This window comes from Giraffa tippelskirchi, chromosome 13 (assembly GCF_054371585.1).
Source record: "Giraffa tippelskirchi isolate mGirTip1 chromosome 13, T2T-mGirTip1v1.2.pri, whole genome shotgun sequence".
NCBI lineage: Eukaryota > Metazoa > Chordata > Mammalia > Artiodactyla > Giraffidae > Giraffa > Giraffa tippelskirchi.
This window is the reverse complement of record NC_137287.1, coordinates 36,437,095-36,452,293: the sequence shown is the minus strand read 5'-3', so window position 1 is coordinate 36,452,293 and position 15,199 is coordinate 36,437,095. Positions and strand designations below refer to the sequence as shown.

General features: G+C 46.5%; 1 long non-coding RNA gene across 1 annotated transcript in view; it reads left to right on the top strand.

The window, feature by feature from the left end:
• The window catches only part of LOC145531694 (uncharacterized), a 362,173-nt gene extending 347,365 nt beyond the window's left edge, over positions 1 to 14,808 (top strand). The window contains exon 5 of the long non-coding RNA XR_014072671.1: positions 11,760 to 14,808. This is a non-coding gene — a long non-coding RNA (uncharacterized LOC145531694). The remainder of the gene's footprint in view (positions 1 to 11,759) is intronic.
• The last annotated feature ends 391 nt before the right edge of the window (positions 14,809 to 15,199 follow it).

Sequence of the window (15,199 nt, the reverse complement as noted above, 5' to 3'; positions counted from 1 at the left end):
TGGCTTTATAACCTAAAGGAAAGCATCTCCAGTGATGGAATTCTAGGCACTGGAAGAAATGACATAGTGGGGGCTGCTGGGTGGTGAGTGGTGTGAGTCCAGGGACGTTTCCATAGCAATTCAAATCTTACAACAGGGGCTTTGGAAGGAAGGGCTGTAATAGCTAGGGCACCTCCTGTCCATCTGGGGCTGATGGTGAAAGGGAGGGAAGGGAATGTGTACTCGGCCCAACCTGACTGCACATTCCCAGCCTGACTTTTAAACTGCCACATTGCCTGGAAAAATTTCTTATCTAGGCTCTTAGTTCCTACAACATTGATAAGATGATGATAATAGCACTTACCTAGCAGTCTTTAGGGGCTTCCCCAGTGGCTCAGACAGTAAAGAATCTGCCTGCTAAGCAGGAAACGGGTGCAATATCTGGGTTGGGAAGATCCCCTGGAGAAGGGAATGGCTACCCACTCCATCATTCTTGCCTGGGAAATCTCATGGGCAGAGGAGCCTGGTGGGCTACAGTCCATGGGGTTGCAAGAGTCAGACACAAATTCGTGACTAAACAACAACAAAGCAGGATCTGAGGATTGAATAAGGGACTGTACACGAAAGTCTCAGCACAGTGCCTGACTCACTGCACAAAACTCATCATGTTAGGTTTCTTGTCTCTTCGTTTTGTGCCATTTGAAGTCATACAGTCCAGTCCAGGGTTGCTCTAGAACCACCAATCCTTGGGGAAGACATGATTAGGAAAACAGGTAGAATATTTGAAAAGACTGGCTGGAACTAGATGGTGTCTAAAGAATAGCTTCCTGTACATTTGTTTACTAGAGAAAACTTGGAAAGCACAGAAAAGAGAAGAAGAAAATGAAATATCCAATTTTACTTCCTAAAGGAAAAATAAAACTGTTAATGTATTTCTTTGGCATTTCCTTCCCGTGTTCCTTCTATTTATATTTTAACAGAATTGAGATCATGCAGTATATATGTCAGGCTTCCCAGGTGGTTCTAGTGGTAAAGAACCTGTCTGCAAATGCAGGAGATGGAAGAGACATGGGTTTGATCCTTGGGTCGGGAAGATCCCCTGGATGAGGGCATGGCAATCCACTCCGGTATTCTTGCCTGGAGAATCCCATGGACAGAGGAGCCTGACAGGCTACGGTCCATAGGGTCACAAAGAGTCCGACATGACTGAAGTGACTTAGCACAGCACAGTATATATGTCAGTCATGTTCTGTTTCTTCCTTCCTATGTAAGCATTTTCCCATGTTATTTCAAACTCTGCTGGAGCATCACTTCCACAGTCATACAGTGGTCCCTGAGAAGGGATGACGACTGAGCTCACTGAGGTGATCCCCGACTCTTGAACAGCTAGGTTGTTTCTGGTTGTTTTCTCCATTACAAAAATGTTGCAAAGCATTATTCTGTGCCACAGGCTTTTGCTGTTTTTCCAGTGCATCTTTAGGACACATTCCCAGGAGCAGAGTTACTGGGTCAAAGAAAAAGGAGGTTTTTTAAGGATCTTTAACTACATTTCCAGATTGCTGAGCTAAATTTGAAAGCAGAACCATCTTAGGAGCCTTTTTTAAACTTGCTGCCTAGCCTCAAAAAAAAAACAACAAAAAAACAGGGAGCTCTTTGGAAGGAGGTATGGATGGTGTCAGCTTCTCCCCAAGATTCCAGAATGCTGGTGGAGGGTGGGGGCAGGGTGCGGGGAGCCCCAACACTCCCTCCTTGTGCCAACCCAGCCTCCCATCTGCCTCATAATTAAGCTTCAGGGAATGTTTGCAATCGCTTGGTGTTTTCCAGCACGTGTCAGGGTGACTGATGGGCTCCTCAGAGCTCAGACTCCCATCAGCCCAATGCTGGAGCCAGTTTAACCTTTCTCAAACACCAACCTCGAGGGCAAACCAAGGGCAGGGTTTTGTCAGCTTCTCCCTCCCGGGCTCAGCCTTCCTGCTGCAGCTTTTCCTTCCCTGCATCCTCTCGCTTCTCTCAAAATCATATACAAGATGGACCCACGGTGGTTCTTCATCGCCACAAGTAAGACTATTCTTTGGTTACAAGCTGCCAGCATTCTGAAGCAAGTGCATGTAAATATTTCATTACTGACAGTGAGATTTATTAAGAGAAACCTTGTGCATTTTCTGGAAGAATTTTAAGAGGCATTTATTCATTGGGCATCCCAGAGCCTACGGAATTTGTTTCAGGGAGGGAGGGGAGTGTTGAGTATCATCTGTGAATGGGTTCTTTCCTTTTTTACACTCACATTTCAAAATCTGGGCTGAGTTCTGGCAACTCAGGACTGGAATCAAGTCCTGGGCTAGAATAGAAGAGAGTGGTGGTGGGGAGAGGGGATGCTACCTGCTTTCAGAAATACCACTTTAGGGGGTCTGTTCAAAGACTGCTCCATTAAATGCAGTGGAGCTCAAAATATCAGCATCACGACTGCTGCTACTATAAGAGTTATGCCACCAAACTAAGACTACGGTTATTCCTTCTGAATCTCTAACTCTAGGCCAGACATTCCCATTGAATCCTTGCCAAAAAGATAGCAAGATAGCTTTTTATATCTGTTTTCCAATTGAAGAAACTGAGATCCAGAGAGGAGATTTTAAACCAAGGAGAGCACTCTTGGTTGTGCACACAGCTTGTAAGTGGTGTTTTTCTTTGTTTTAGTCGCTCAGTCACGTCCAACTCTTTTGCAACCCCATGGACTGTAGCCCACCAGGCTCCTCTGTCCAAGGGATTTCCAGGCAAGAATACTGGAGTGGTTGCTATTTACTTCTCCAGGGAATCTTCCCAGCTCGGGGATCGAACCCATGTCTCCTGCATTGGCAGGTGGATTCCTTACCACCGAGCCACCAAGGAAGTCCTGTAAGTGGTAGAGCAAGGATTTATAAAGCCTAGGTATATCTGAATTCAGAGCAACCCATATACATTTTACCAGCTGGAAATCAAATTGTGTGCTCCAAGAGTCATCACTTGACGGTAAATCGTCTGTTGCATGTGGAAATGCACGAAGAACAGCACAGGTGCTTGTGAGCTAAAACTCACAGCTTGCTGTGTGCCAGGGACTGCGTCAAGGACTTTAAACATATATTTTTTGCTTAATTCTTAGGACAATCTTGTAAAAACATGTTTTCTGTTTTATAAGTATGAAATTATAGGCTTAGAGAGCATAAGTACATTTTGTTGTGAGCATCTATTGCTGTGTATCAAAGTACCCCGGACTTAATAGCTCTAAACAACAACCATTCATTACAGCTCAAGATTTTGTGGGTCAGGGATCTGGGCGGGGCATGCTGGGCACGGATCGACTGAGATTTCCTGGTGGCGTTCAACTGGCAGATGCACTGCCTGGGGGGTGCGAGGTGATTGGCACATCAGCCAGGGAGGCTGGAGGTGTGGGGTCAGCTGGGATTGCCCATCAGAGGGTCTCCATGTGGCCTCAGGGTAGTCAGACCTCTGGTGGGCACTGACGTCACCCAGAGAGGGCCCCCTGGACAGCAGTGGACGCGTCCAATCTTTTAAATCTGGCCCGGAAAAGACAGAACGTTCCTTCTGCTGTGATCTGTTGGTCAGGGTAGTTTTATTTTTTAATTTTTTTTAAAGAGGTCATTGTTTCCTTTTATTTTCCTTTTTTAAAATTTTATTTTATTTATTTTTAATTGAAGGATAATTGCTTTAAAATATTGGCTTGGTTTCTGTCATAGGTCAATATGAATTAGCCATAGGTGTATATATGTCCCCTCCCTCCCACCTCCCACCCTTTCTCACCCCTCTAGGTTGTTACAGACATAGAACCAACCTAGATGTCCATTGACCGATGAATGGATAAAACCAATGGAATACTACTTAGCCATAAAAAGGCATGCATTTGAGTCCGTTTTAATGAGGTGGATGAACCTAAAGCCTATTACACAGAGTGAAGTAAGTCAGAGGAAAACAAATATATTTTTTTAAATGTATTTATTTATTTGGCTGCTCCGAGTCTTAGGGTAGCATGTGAGATATAGTTCCCTGACCAGGTATTGAACCTGGTCCCCTTGCAGTGGCAGCACCAGGGAAATCCTGGTCAGGGAAGTTTTAGAGCCTGCCTAGAGTCAAGGGTTGGGAACATAGATCCCACGTCTTCACAGGAGAAGCACCAAAGACATGTGGCTGATTTCAGTCATCACATGTGCCCAGAATGACATACCTAGAGTGGGGGTGGGGGAAGCAGATTTGGAACCCAAGACTCAAGTCCACAGCTTTCCTACAGTCACTCAAATTGCTCAGGGACTCACACACACACACAGCATGCAGATTCTGGAGATGCCAGTGTTTACTACTCATGAGCCAACACGGAATCCACACCACTTGGGGACAAGTTTCCCTGTGCACAGCCAATAGAGAAATCAACTCTCTCAGGTCAGGGAAGTGACCCTCTCAAAGCCCCCAGCTTTGGAGTGGCAGGGACCTCGTTTGTCTTATTCCACACACTTTGTTCTGCTTCCCCACCCTTTGACAACAGCATTTCAAGATGTTCTGTTGACACTCGTGAAAACAACCCAGAGATTTAATCCATTCGGGGACGAGTCGACCCAGTTTGGCAACACATTCACAGCCTTTGGCAGGATGCTTTGGTCAAGGTGACTGGAAGACATTTCCTGTTTTCCCAGAATAGATAATTTTGACCCCAAGTGAAGGCAGAGGAATGCTGAGCGCCTCTTACACTTGAAAGAGGGCCAGACACAGTGGGTTCAGGGACCTCCTCAGGCTCCACGAGGGGAAGAGCCAGCTCTACTGCTACCAGTACTGACCAGAGAGATGAGTGGAAGACTGGAGAGGTTTTGGGGGAGAGAGGAGAGTTATCACTGTCAACCTGAAGACAAGCTGAGCTCCGAAGGGATCCCCTGTGGACACTGGGATGCCAGCAAGAAGAGGAATCCGTTGGCTGGTGCAGCTTCCTGGCCTCCCTTTCTGCTGATTCAAGCAGGGGGAGGAGACACCAGGAGAGACAGGGCATGGAAGGAGGTTCAACTTCAATCTCTGCTCTTGTGAAAGGACTTGTTAGTTTCCTGCAGGCCCAGAGGACACACAGAGAGGTAGGTTTGAGCCACGTGGCTGGTGCACCCCAGAGGACCAGCTGCAAGGTGAGGGGACCTCAGCCAACAAGAGACTGTCTTATCTGCCAGAATCGATCATCAGGAGACATTGGGGGAGGTCAACTGGTGGTGGGTTTTCTATCAAGGAGCTGTGAAGGGGGGTCTCAGGCAAGGCAGGGTGCAGTGAGGAGGTGTGGCCAGGCCCTCCAGCCCTGTTCTGCACAACCGTCTTCTCCTCTTTGACATACAGCTCAACCACATGTACAAACCCCTTGCTGTTGTAGGTGGCCCTGTGACTGAGCTCTAGCCAATCGGATATAAGCTGAAATGATGTATGGGGCTCCTGGGTCTGGTCCTTAAAGACCACCCACTAGTGTTCATTTGTGTATCCTCCTCCATCTGGCTTTCTGGCCATGGTTACCTGAAGCCGCATGTTAAAGATAGCAGGACCTCTTTCAGCCTGGGGCCCTGGAGGAGAGCTGGCCTCTAATACATTCTCCCACCTACAGTTGTTATGTGAGCAAGAGATGAATATCCTTGGAAGGAAAGCTGTGACAAACATAGACAGCATATTGAAAAGTAGAGACATCACTTTGCCAACAAAGGTCTATCTAGTCAAAGCTATGGTTTTTCCAGTAGTCATGTACCAGATGTAAGAGTTGGACCATAAAGAAGGCTGAGCACCAAAGAATTGATGCTTCTGGATTGTGGTGCTGGAGAAGACTCTTCAGAGTCCCTTGGACTCCAAGGAGATCAAACTAGTGAATCTGAAAGGAAATCAACCCTGAACATTGATTGGAAAGACTGATGCTGAAGCTCCAATACTTTGGCCTCCTGATGCAAAGAGCCAACTCAGGTTGAGGGCAGGAGAATGGGGCAACAGGGGATGAAATGTTTGGATGGCATCAGTGACTCAATGGACATGAGTTTGAGCAAACTCTGGGAGATAGTGAAGGACAGGGAAGCCTGGGGTGCTGCAGTCCATGGGGCCGGAAAGAGTCAGACACGACTGAGCGACTGAATGACAACACATCTATTAATTTGTAGAAAATCTCGTATCTCCATGGGCAAAGTCCTTGCCTGGGTCTTGAGGGCAGTTTTGGAGTCTGACCTGGGTTGAAACTCCATAGTCCCAGTCCTGACTGTGGGAAAGGAACTTAGCATCCCGACCTCAGTTTCCCTGTCTGAAAATCTGGCACAAGAACCAGCTCCTAGGGTCAAGGTGAGGACTGAAAGAATCACGTACATCAAGTTCCTGGCACAAGGGAGGAGGAACCCCTTAATCTTTGTGATTTCAAACACAGGTAGAGGAAGGGAAATGATTAAAGGGATAGGAAGCCGCTGGAACAAAGCTCTAAGGAGTGTCCCGCTGGGAGTTTCCTGTGCTCCCTCTGTGCCCTGTGCTGGTCCACAGAATGGCCCACCTCAAACAGGGCTCTAATCATATCAGCCCCCCGCCGGGAAGCCTCTGATGGTGGCTGCTACTGATGAGATAAAAGCCAAGCACCTCAGGCTGGAAAAGAACCCTCCCTCCCCAGCTGGCTCCTCCACCCTCTGTCTGCACAACCTGCCACAGTGGACTACAGACAGGCCCCAAGGTCTGTGGGTGCCATGTTCCTGGATAACCGTGAGCTACCTGTGTCGGAGGTGAATCTCATGTGATCATGACCATAAAATTGACACTGAATACAATATATAGAATTCTAATTAATTTCAACATTTGCTTTTCATTGTTGCTATTGTTCAGTCACTAAGTAGTGTCCAACTCTTTGGGACCCCAAGGACTGCAGCACACGAGGCTTCCCTGTTCTTCACATCTCCCAGAGTTGACTTAAACTCATGTACTGAGTCAATGATGCCATCCAACCATCTCATCCTCTGTTGCCCCCTTCTCCTCCTGCCCTCCATCTTTCCCAGGATCAGGGTCTTTTCCAATGAATTGGCTCTGCACATCAAGTGGCCAAAGGACTGGAGCTTCAGCTTCAGCATCAGTCCTTCCAATGAATATTCAGACTTGATTTCCTTTAGGATTTGATCTCCTTGCTGTCCAAGGGACTCTCAAGAGTCATCTCCAGCACCACAGTTTGAAAGCATCAATTTTTCAGCACTCAGCCTTCTTTATGGTCCAGCTCTCACATCCTTACATGACCACTGGAAAAGCCATAGCTTTGAATAGATGGACCTTTGTCAGCAAAATGATGTTTCTGCTGTTTTTTAATACGCTGTCTAGGTTTGTCATAGCTTTCCTTCCAAGGGGCAAGCGTCCTTTAATTTCATGGCTGCAGTCATCATCCACAGTGATTTTGGAGCCCAAGAAAATAAAATCTGTCACGGCTTCCACTTTTTCCCCATATATTTGCCATGAAGCAATGGAACCAGAGGCCACGATTTTAGGTTTTGGAATGTTGAGTTTTACTCATTTTTTTCACTCTCTTTCACTCTCATCAAGAGGATTTTCATATATTTATCTAAAAGTAGAATTATAAATCACAAATGAGGTTTATCTCTAATTGTCCACCCTCTCCACCACTCCCTACTGTGTCACCATATGACCCACCTTGTGTGTGGGTGCGTGTGAGTGACTGAAGAGGTGAGGATGGGAGGAGGAATGATATCAAACCAAACTTGGGTCCACTGCCCCATCTGCTGACACTGGGTTGTGGTGAAGAAAAGTGCAGAGTTTACTGCAGGTGCCAAGCAAGGAGTCCTGGGGGCCTAGCGTTCCGAAGTGCACCTACACTCCCTGTTGGGTTTCAGGGAGATTTGCTTATTTGTTTATTGGCTATGCTGGGTCTTCATTACTGTGAGGGCTTTCCTCTAGTTGCAGTGAGTGGGGGCTCCTCTTTGTTGTGGCTCACTGGCTCTAGAACACAGGCTCAGTAGTTGTGGCACACACACTGGCTCGGTTGCTCCACGGCAAGTGGGATCCTCTGGGACCAGGGGTTGAACCCATGTCCTCTGCATTGGCAGGCGGATTCTTTGCCACTGAGCCACCAGGGAAGCCCTAGGGAGACATTTTTTAAGGTCGAGTGGAGGAGGGGAGCCACAGAGTATATGATCAGCTCCTGCACAACTCTCTGATTAGTTGATGGTGACTTAACAGGGTGATGTCACAGGGGCTAACATTATCAATCCTCAGGCATCTGTAGGTCTGGGGGCCTATGTGCTCATGCTCATCAAGTACTTAACTTCTTCGATTTGGCGGAGGTTTTAGCATCTGAGAAACAACTCAGGAAATGTGCATCAGATACTGTTATCTAGGTACTTCAGAGAGGAGCTAAAGCAGAGGCTATGTGGAGCGGTCTGTCCTGGGAAGGCCCCTTAGGGTCCTGCTCAGTTACAGGAATATATAATGTATATGTGTGTGCTGTGCTAAGTCACTCAGTCGTGTCTGACTCTTTTGTGACCCCATGGACTGTACCACCAGGCTCTGCTGTTCATGGGATTTCCCAGGCAAGAATACTGGAGTGGATTGCCATTTCCTACTTCAGGGGGTCTTCCTGACCCAGGGATCAAACCCACATCTCCTCTATCTCCTGCATTGGCAGGTGGATTCTTTACCACTGAGCCACCTGGGAAGCCCCATAATGTTTACATGCTTCAGTTTTTAAAGAATATTCGTATCATTATATGTTGGAGAAGGAAATGGCAATCCATTCTAGTATGATTGTCTGGAGAATCCCATGGACAGAGGAGCCGGATGGGCTACAGTTTTTGTGGTCACAGAAGAGTCAGACATGACTTAGCAACTAAACAACAACATTGAGTGTGTGCTGTTCTCCATCTTTTCTCTTCCATTAGCAGCAGGTATTGTAGAATTTTTCATGTCAAAATGTTGGGATTCAGCCCATTCTTTCTGGTTGTAGCATGCTATTTTGTAATATGGCTGGATTGTAATTGATTTGGCTTAGAGCATCGGAAACCGGAAGTCCAGTAGCCACATCCAGGTTACATGTGTTGTGTTTCGCTGGAACCATTCTTTGCTTTCATAATTTGAATGCAAATGGCTTTACAAATGTTTTAGAAATGTCCTTTTCAGTTCTGGTACTGACGATCTTATGTGCAGGGCAGCGAAGGCGACACACATAATGAACAGACTCTTGGACTCAGTAGGGGGAGAGGGTGGGATGATTTGAGAGAATAGCATTGAAACATATACATTACCATATGTAAAACAGATAGTCAGTGGGAATTTGATGTATGACACAGGGTACCCAAAGTTGGTGCTCTGTGGATGACCTGGAGAGAGAGGGTGGGGAGGAAAATGGGGGGGTTCAGGATGTGGGGGGCACATGTATACCTATGGCTGATTTGTACTGATGTATGGCAATAAAAATCACAATATTGTAAAGTAATAATCCTCCAATTTAAATAAATTTAAAAAGTGTTTTGGAAGCATCTTGTTATCACCAACAGTGCTTCCATGAACAGCCATGCCTACACCTCTTTGTTGGTGTGTGTTTGTGTAAGGAAGATGCAAGAAGCGGGCTTGCCTAATAGGGAGGAATGAAAGGGGTTGTGGACCCAAAATGCACAAAGTTAGGAGACTCAGACTAAGATTATGAAGTGGAGGAAGTTAGAGAGGGCAACTGAGAACTGTATTGTCATGTGCTGCCAGAGACCTGCAACTGTTGAATGGCATGCTTCACTACACACACACACACACACACACACACACACACACACACACACACACACACAGGTATGTAGCCAGGGACCTTCTGCACTTGTGTTTTAAGGATATGGCCACTTTTTTTGGGACCAGCTGCTCTCCCAGCTCCAGCTCAGAAAGGACAGAGGGCAGGGAGGGAAAGCAAGGTAAGGGCGTGGGGGCCCTGAACTCCGATATTCATCATACCTTGGTGGTTTCCCCAGGGCTAGCCCCGGACTCGTGCCTTGCTAAACCTCAGGACACTAATGCATCCTCTTGGCCAAGGTCGGTCTAAAGGCTGGCCTCCTGTTTAGCAGGCTAAAGACACTTGAAAACTGCCCTGCGGAAAGCAGGCACTGCCTCAGCTGCTTCTGGGGCTGATGGCTTCAGTGAAGGCTGGTCTAGTTCCTTGGGGGTGAGTGTGGGAGTAAGGGTGATGGGAGCCGGGCCGGTGGGGCTACAGGCATGTTCGTCTAACTCAGGAACCCAGGCGTTCTTAAGCCCTTAGTTGGAGTCACAGCTGTGAGCTGGTATTGTCTTGTCTTAGTGAGCTTGGGTTACTTGGGTTACAAAATACTATAGACTGGGTGGATTAGACAACAGAGGTTTGTTTCTCACAATTCTGGAGGCTGGAAGTTCACCATCAAGGAGCCAGCAGGGTTGTGTCTGGAGAGAGTTCTCTCTGTGGATTTCACGTGGTCGCCTTCTTACTGTGTCTTCATATGGCCTTTTCTTGGTGCAAGAAGGTGAAGAGAGAGACAGGAGGCAAACTCTGGTGTCTCCTAAGGCCTTAATCCCATCCTGGGGGCCTCACTCAGACCTCATCTAAAGCTAATCATCTCCCAAGGGCTCACCTCCAAATACCATCACATTGGGGATTAGAGCTTCATGAATTTGGAGTGGGAGTAGACTCAACTCAGTTCATAGCTGACTGGTAGGAAAATATGGCTGAGGATGGCCAGGTCAGTCTCAGGTATAAGTAGAGAGTTGTAGGGGAGAGAATTCCTGAAGTTATCAGGGGAAAAATAACACCCTATCTGCCCCTAGATAGGAGGTTCCCTCTCTGCATATAAGAACTTGGTGCATGTGTGTGTGCTAAGTTGCTTTAGTCGTGTCCAACTCTTTGTGACCCTATAGACTGTAGCCCACCAGGCTCCTCTGTCCATGGGATTCTGCAGGCGAGAATACTAGAGTGAGTTGCCATGCCCTCCTCCAGGGGACCTTCCCTGCCTAGGGATTGAACCCACCTCTCTTATGTCTCGTGCATTGGCAGGCAGGTTCTTTACCACTAGTGCCACCTGGGAAGCTCCCTTGAACATGGTAGGTAGAGACTAAATCAAGTCCTTTACGCAGGATGGGCTGTGGGTAGGAGCCTGAAAGTCTGTGAATTTTTCTTGAGCTTTAATCGAACTTCCTCTACTGAATAACTTTCTGAGCTGGAAAAGATTACTTTTCTTCTAAGCCCAATATTCTCAGCAATGAAATGGGATAATAAAAGTTGCTCTGGGGATGACATAAAAAACATGGCACAGTGCCTGGCATCACTCTTTAGTTCAGAGTGTTTTGAGGCATTTTGGAACAGACGGTTGCAGTTGCTGTAATTTGTAGCTGTACCTTCTCAGAACAGTGACTCAAAACTTTAAGGGAAAAAAAAAAACCTTCTCAATGTCTTCAATGCCTTTGCTTTTTTGGTATTCATTTAATCATTATCAGTGCATGGGCATTGCACACAGCCCTTCCCCTTTTTTCTTCCTGGCAAGATTGTTATAATGTGTTGAAAATATTAATTATCCTCTTCACCTTATTCACAGGACTGGAAAAACAAATCTTGCTCCTGTGCTTGCTAGAAGAAAAAGCACCTCCGTGTGTGTGTGTGTGTGTGTGTGTGTGTGTGTGTGTGTTTCCCACCCATTGTCCCCTCAGGTCATAACAAATTATTGATGCCAGTTCCTTTAAAAAGACAATTAATCCAATTACCTTCTTGTTGAATCAATACTAATGTCTTTTTTTCTTTTAACTTGCAGGTTTCGGCAAGCCTGGCTGCCAGCAAAACTGAGGTAGGAAATGTGGTTTTGTTGTCTCTTTGGAGGACATTCTGAAGCCATGTTCTTTTGTGATGCAATGAAGTGGATGCTGTGGTTGTGACTGTGCTCTGCACAGTCTCCTGGAGATTTGTCTCCTGTGTTGTCAGTTGTGTGGCTTCCACAGTGCTGGGTTTGGGGCCGACTGGGTCACCCCTGGTACTCTTTGTGGACTGCATGCTGAGTAGCCTGATAAAGATAGTAGATGGCCTCAAAGCTGGGTTGTCCACTTGGTTCTGTCTTGGTGACTCCAGAGTCTGAATATACACATGATGATTCTAGCTCCATTGAGACAAGTCCTTGCTTTAGCAGTGAGACCTCCATCTGTCTCTCTGGTGGTTTCCATTCCCTCCTTCTTTTTTCCCTCCCTGTTCACCCTCTGGAGCAGTAAGGGGACTGTGACTGATGCTCACAGTTGGTAGAGAATTTAAGAAGATGTTTATCAGCAGTCACTAGCAGGGTGACCATCCATGAGGAATTGTACATGATGTCACTGAGTGGGTACCTGCAAAATGCACCCAGGGCCATGGAGCCGTCATCCCAATTGCAAGTTACCAGGAGTATAGAGCAATAGGCATTGACCAGGGCCTCCACAGTCTTGGTTCTGTGTGACTTCATGCATCCATCACTTTCCCTGCTGAAACTCACTTTTCTCACATACTCAGTGAGGGTAACTTGGCTCCTTTGAACATGTTGCATGGTTGTCAGGGGGTCATATGGAATAAGGAGTGTGAAGGCAGATGCTGGCAGCGTTCTACAAAACTTGAGGGGAGATCATTGCAAAGAGTGGAAACTCCAGTTCAGATGTCTGCATCCTTGGATAGGATAGCTTGGTGTGCAAAAGTTTTCTAGGAACTGTAGTGTTCACTGGGCTTCCCAGGTGGCGACAGTGGTAAAGAACCCGCCTGTCAATGCAGGCGATGTAAGAGACACTGGTTTCATCCCTGGATGGGGAAGATCCCCTGGAGGATGGTATGACAACCCTCTCCAGTATTCTTGCCTGGAGAATGTCATGGACAGAGGAGCCTGATGGGCTACAGTCCGAAGGGTCACAAAGAGTCAGACACAACTGAAGCGACTTGGCAGGTGGTTCATGAGTGGTGTGAATGTCGCTTTAGATGCCTGGCGAGGCAGATCACTGCGGGGGAAGAGGGTCAGGACGCAGAAGGATGGAGTGGGGTGAGGGGCTGCTAGGGCCACCTGTGTCCTGATGGTCTTGTGGGCAATTCCTTGGGCCAGTCATGTATCCACCCAAAGCTCCTTTCCTTGTTTTCAGAGTGAGAATGGCAATATATCGCACAAGGTTGCTGAGAGCATTAAAAGGGCCATGTCTTGTTTATTCTTTCGATTTACTCTCAACAGAGAACCAGTTTCCATGTATCCAGTACCTACCATATACCATTCATTATGTAAAGATTTCGCATGCATCACCTTATAAAATCCTCACAGAAATCTAGGGGTGTATGCACTATTATAGTCTCCATTTCACAGGAGAATAAACTGGGGCTTAGAGAGACTCAGTGACTTTCCTAGAGCAATTCAGCTAATGAGAGAGAGAGTGTGTGAGTTGGGATTTGTAATTGTGTCCGGCAAGGTACAAAGGGCTGGCTGTTAACTGCCATGCCATGTGTCTTAGTCAGTTCATGGACTGGGTGACTTAAACAACAGAAATTCATTATTCACAGTTTAGACAGAAGGGAAGTTCAAGATCAAGGCACTGGCAGATCCAGTGTCCGGTGAGCACCCTCATTCTGGTTTTCAGATAGTTATCTTATCGTGTCCTCACAAGACAGGAAAGCAGAGAGAGAGCAAGTTCTTCTGTCTCTTCTTGTTGTTGTTGTTCCGTCGCTCAGTCGTATCTGACTCTCTATGACCCCATGGTCTGCAGCACGCCAGTCTTCCCTGTCCTCTACTACCTCCCGGAGTTTGTTCACATTCGTGTCCATTGAGTTGGTGATGCTACCAACCATCTCACCCTCTGTCATCCCCTTCTCTTCCTGCCTTCAATCTCTTCCAGCATCAGGGTCTTTTCCAATGAGTCAACTCTGCATCAGGTGGCCAAAGTATTGGAGCTTCAGTTTCAGCATTAGTCCTTCCAATGAATATGCAGTATCCAATGAATATCCAATATCTCTTCTTACAAGGGAACTAATCCCACTCCTGAGGTGTAATCACCTCCAGACCCCCCACCTCTTAATGCCGTCACCCTGGGGTACAGGATTTCAGTATATGAATAGCAGCATGCAAACCACCCAGATCATGGCCTGGTGCACAGTGGCTGTTGATAAATGGTAGTTCTGTCACTCCTTGAAGGCTGACTCTGCTTTCTGTCAATAGATCATATCTGCATATGTCTCAGTGCTCTAGGATCAGCACCATGGACAGACGACTGTCTCCTATGATCCCCATCCCCTGGAGAAGAAAATGGCAACCTACTCCAGTATTCTTTCCTGGAGAACTCCATGGACAGGGGAGCCTGGTGGGCCACGGTTCATGTGGTAGCAAAGAGTCGGACACAACTGTGTTGAGGGACTAATGCTTCACACACTAATCTTCTCTACCCCTCAACACCCCGGGAACAGTCTCACATTTGTGCTACATTTGGCAGTTTAAAACAAATAATCAACAATAAAACACCTTTGCATATGTTGCGCCTTTTCAGTTTCACAGAAATCACACATGGCAGGATTTTTGTTATCATTATTTCCAGATTAAAAATTGGAGTTTTGGAGACTCGCAATACTTTAAACTTAGGTGAAATAATGTTTAATGTTCTAGCAATTCCACTCCTGCTTGTGTGCCCAATGGCCACCAAAAGAGGTACACAATAATTTTCACAGAAGCTTTATTTATCATAGCCAAAAAATAGGAACAAACTTAATGTCCATTTGCAAGATAATGAATAAATTGTGATACAGTCATACCATGGAAAAATAGGATACCAATAAAAAATATGAAGACCTGCAAGACCTTCTAGAACTAACACCCCAAAAAGATGTCCTTTTCATTATAGGGGACTGGAATGCAAAAGTAGGAAGCCAGGAAACACCTGGCGGCGTAACAGGCAAATTTGGCCTTGGAGTACAGAATGAAGCAGGGCAAAGGCTAATAGAGTTTTGCCAAGAGAACGCACTGGTCATAGAAAACACCCTCTTCCAACAACACAAGAGAAGACTCTATACGTGGACATCACCAGATGGTCAACACCGAAATCAGATTGATTATATTCTTTGCAGGCACAGATGGAGAAGCTCTATACAGTCAGCAAAAACAAGACCGGGAACAGACTGTGGCTCAGATCATGAATTGCTTATTGCCAAATTCAGACTTAAATTGAAGAAAGTAGGGAAAACCACTAGTCCATTCAGGTATGACCTAGATCA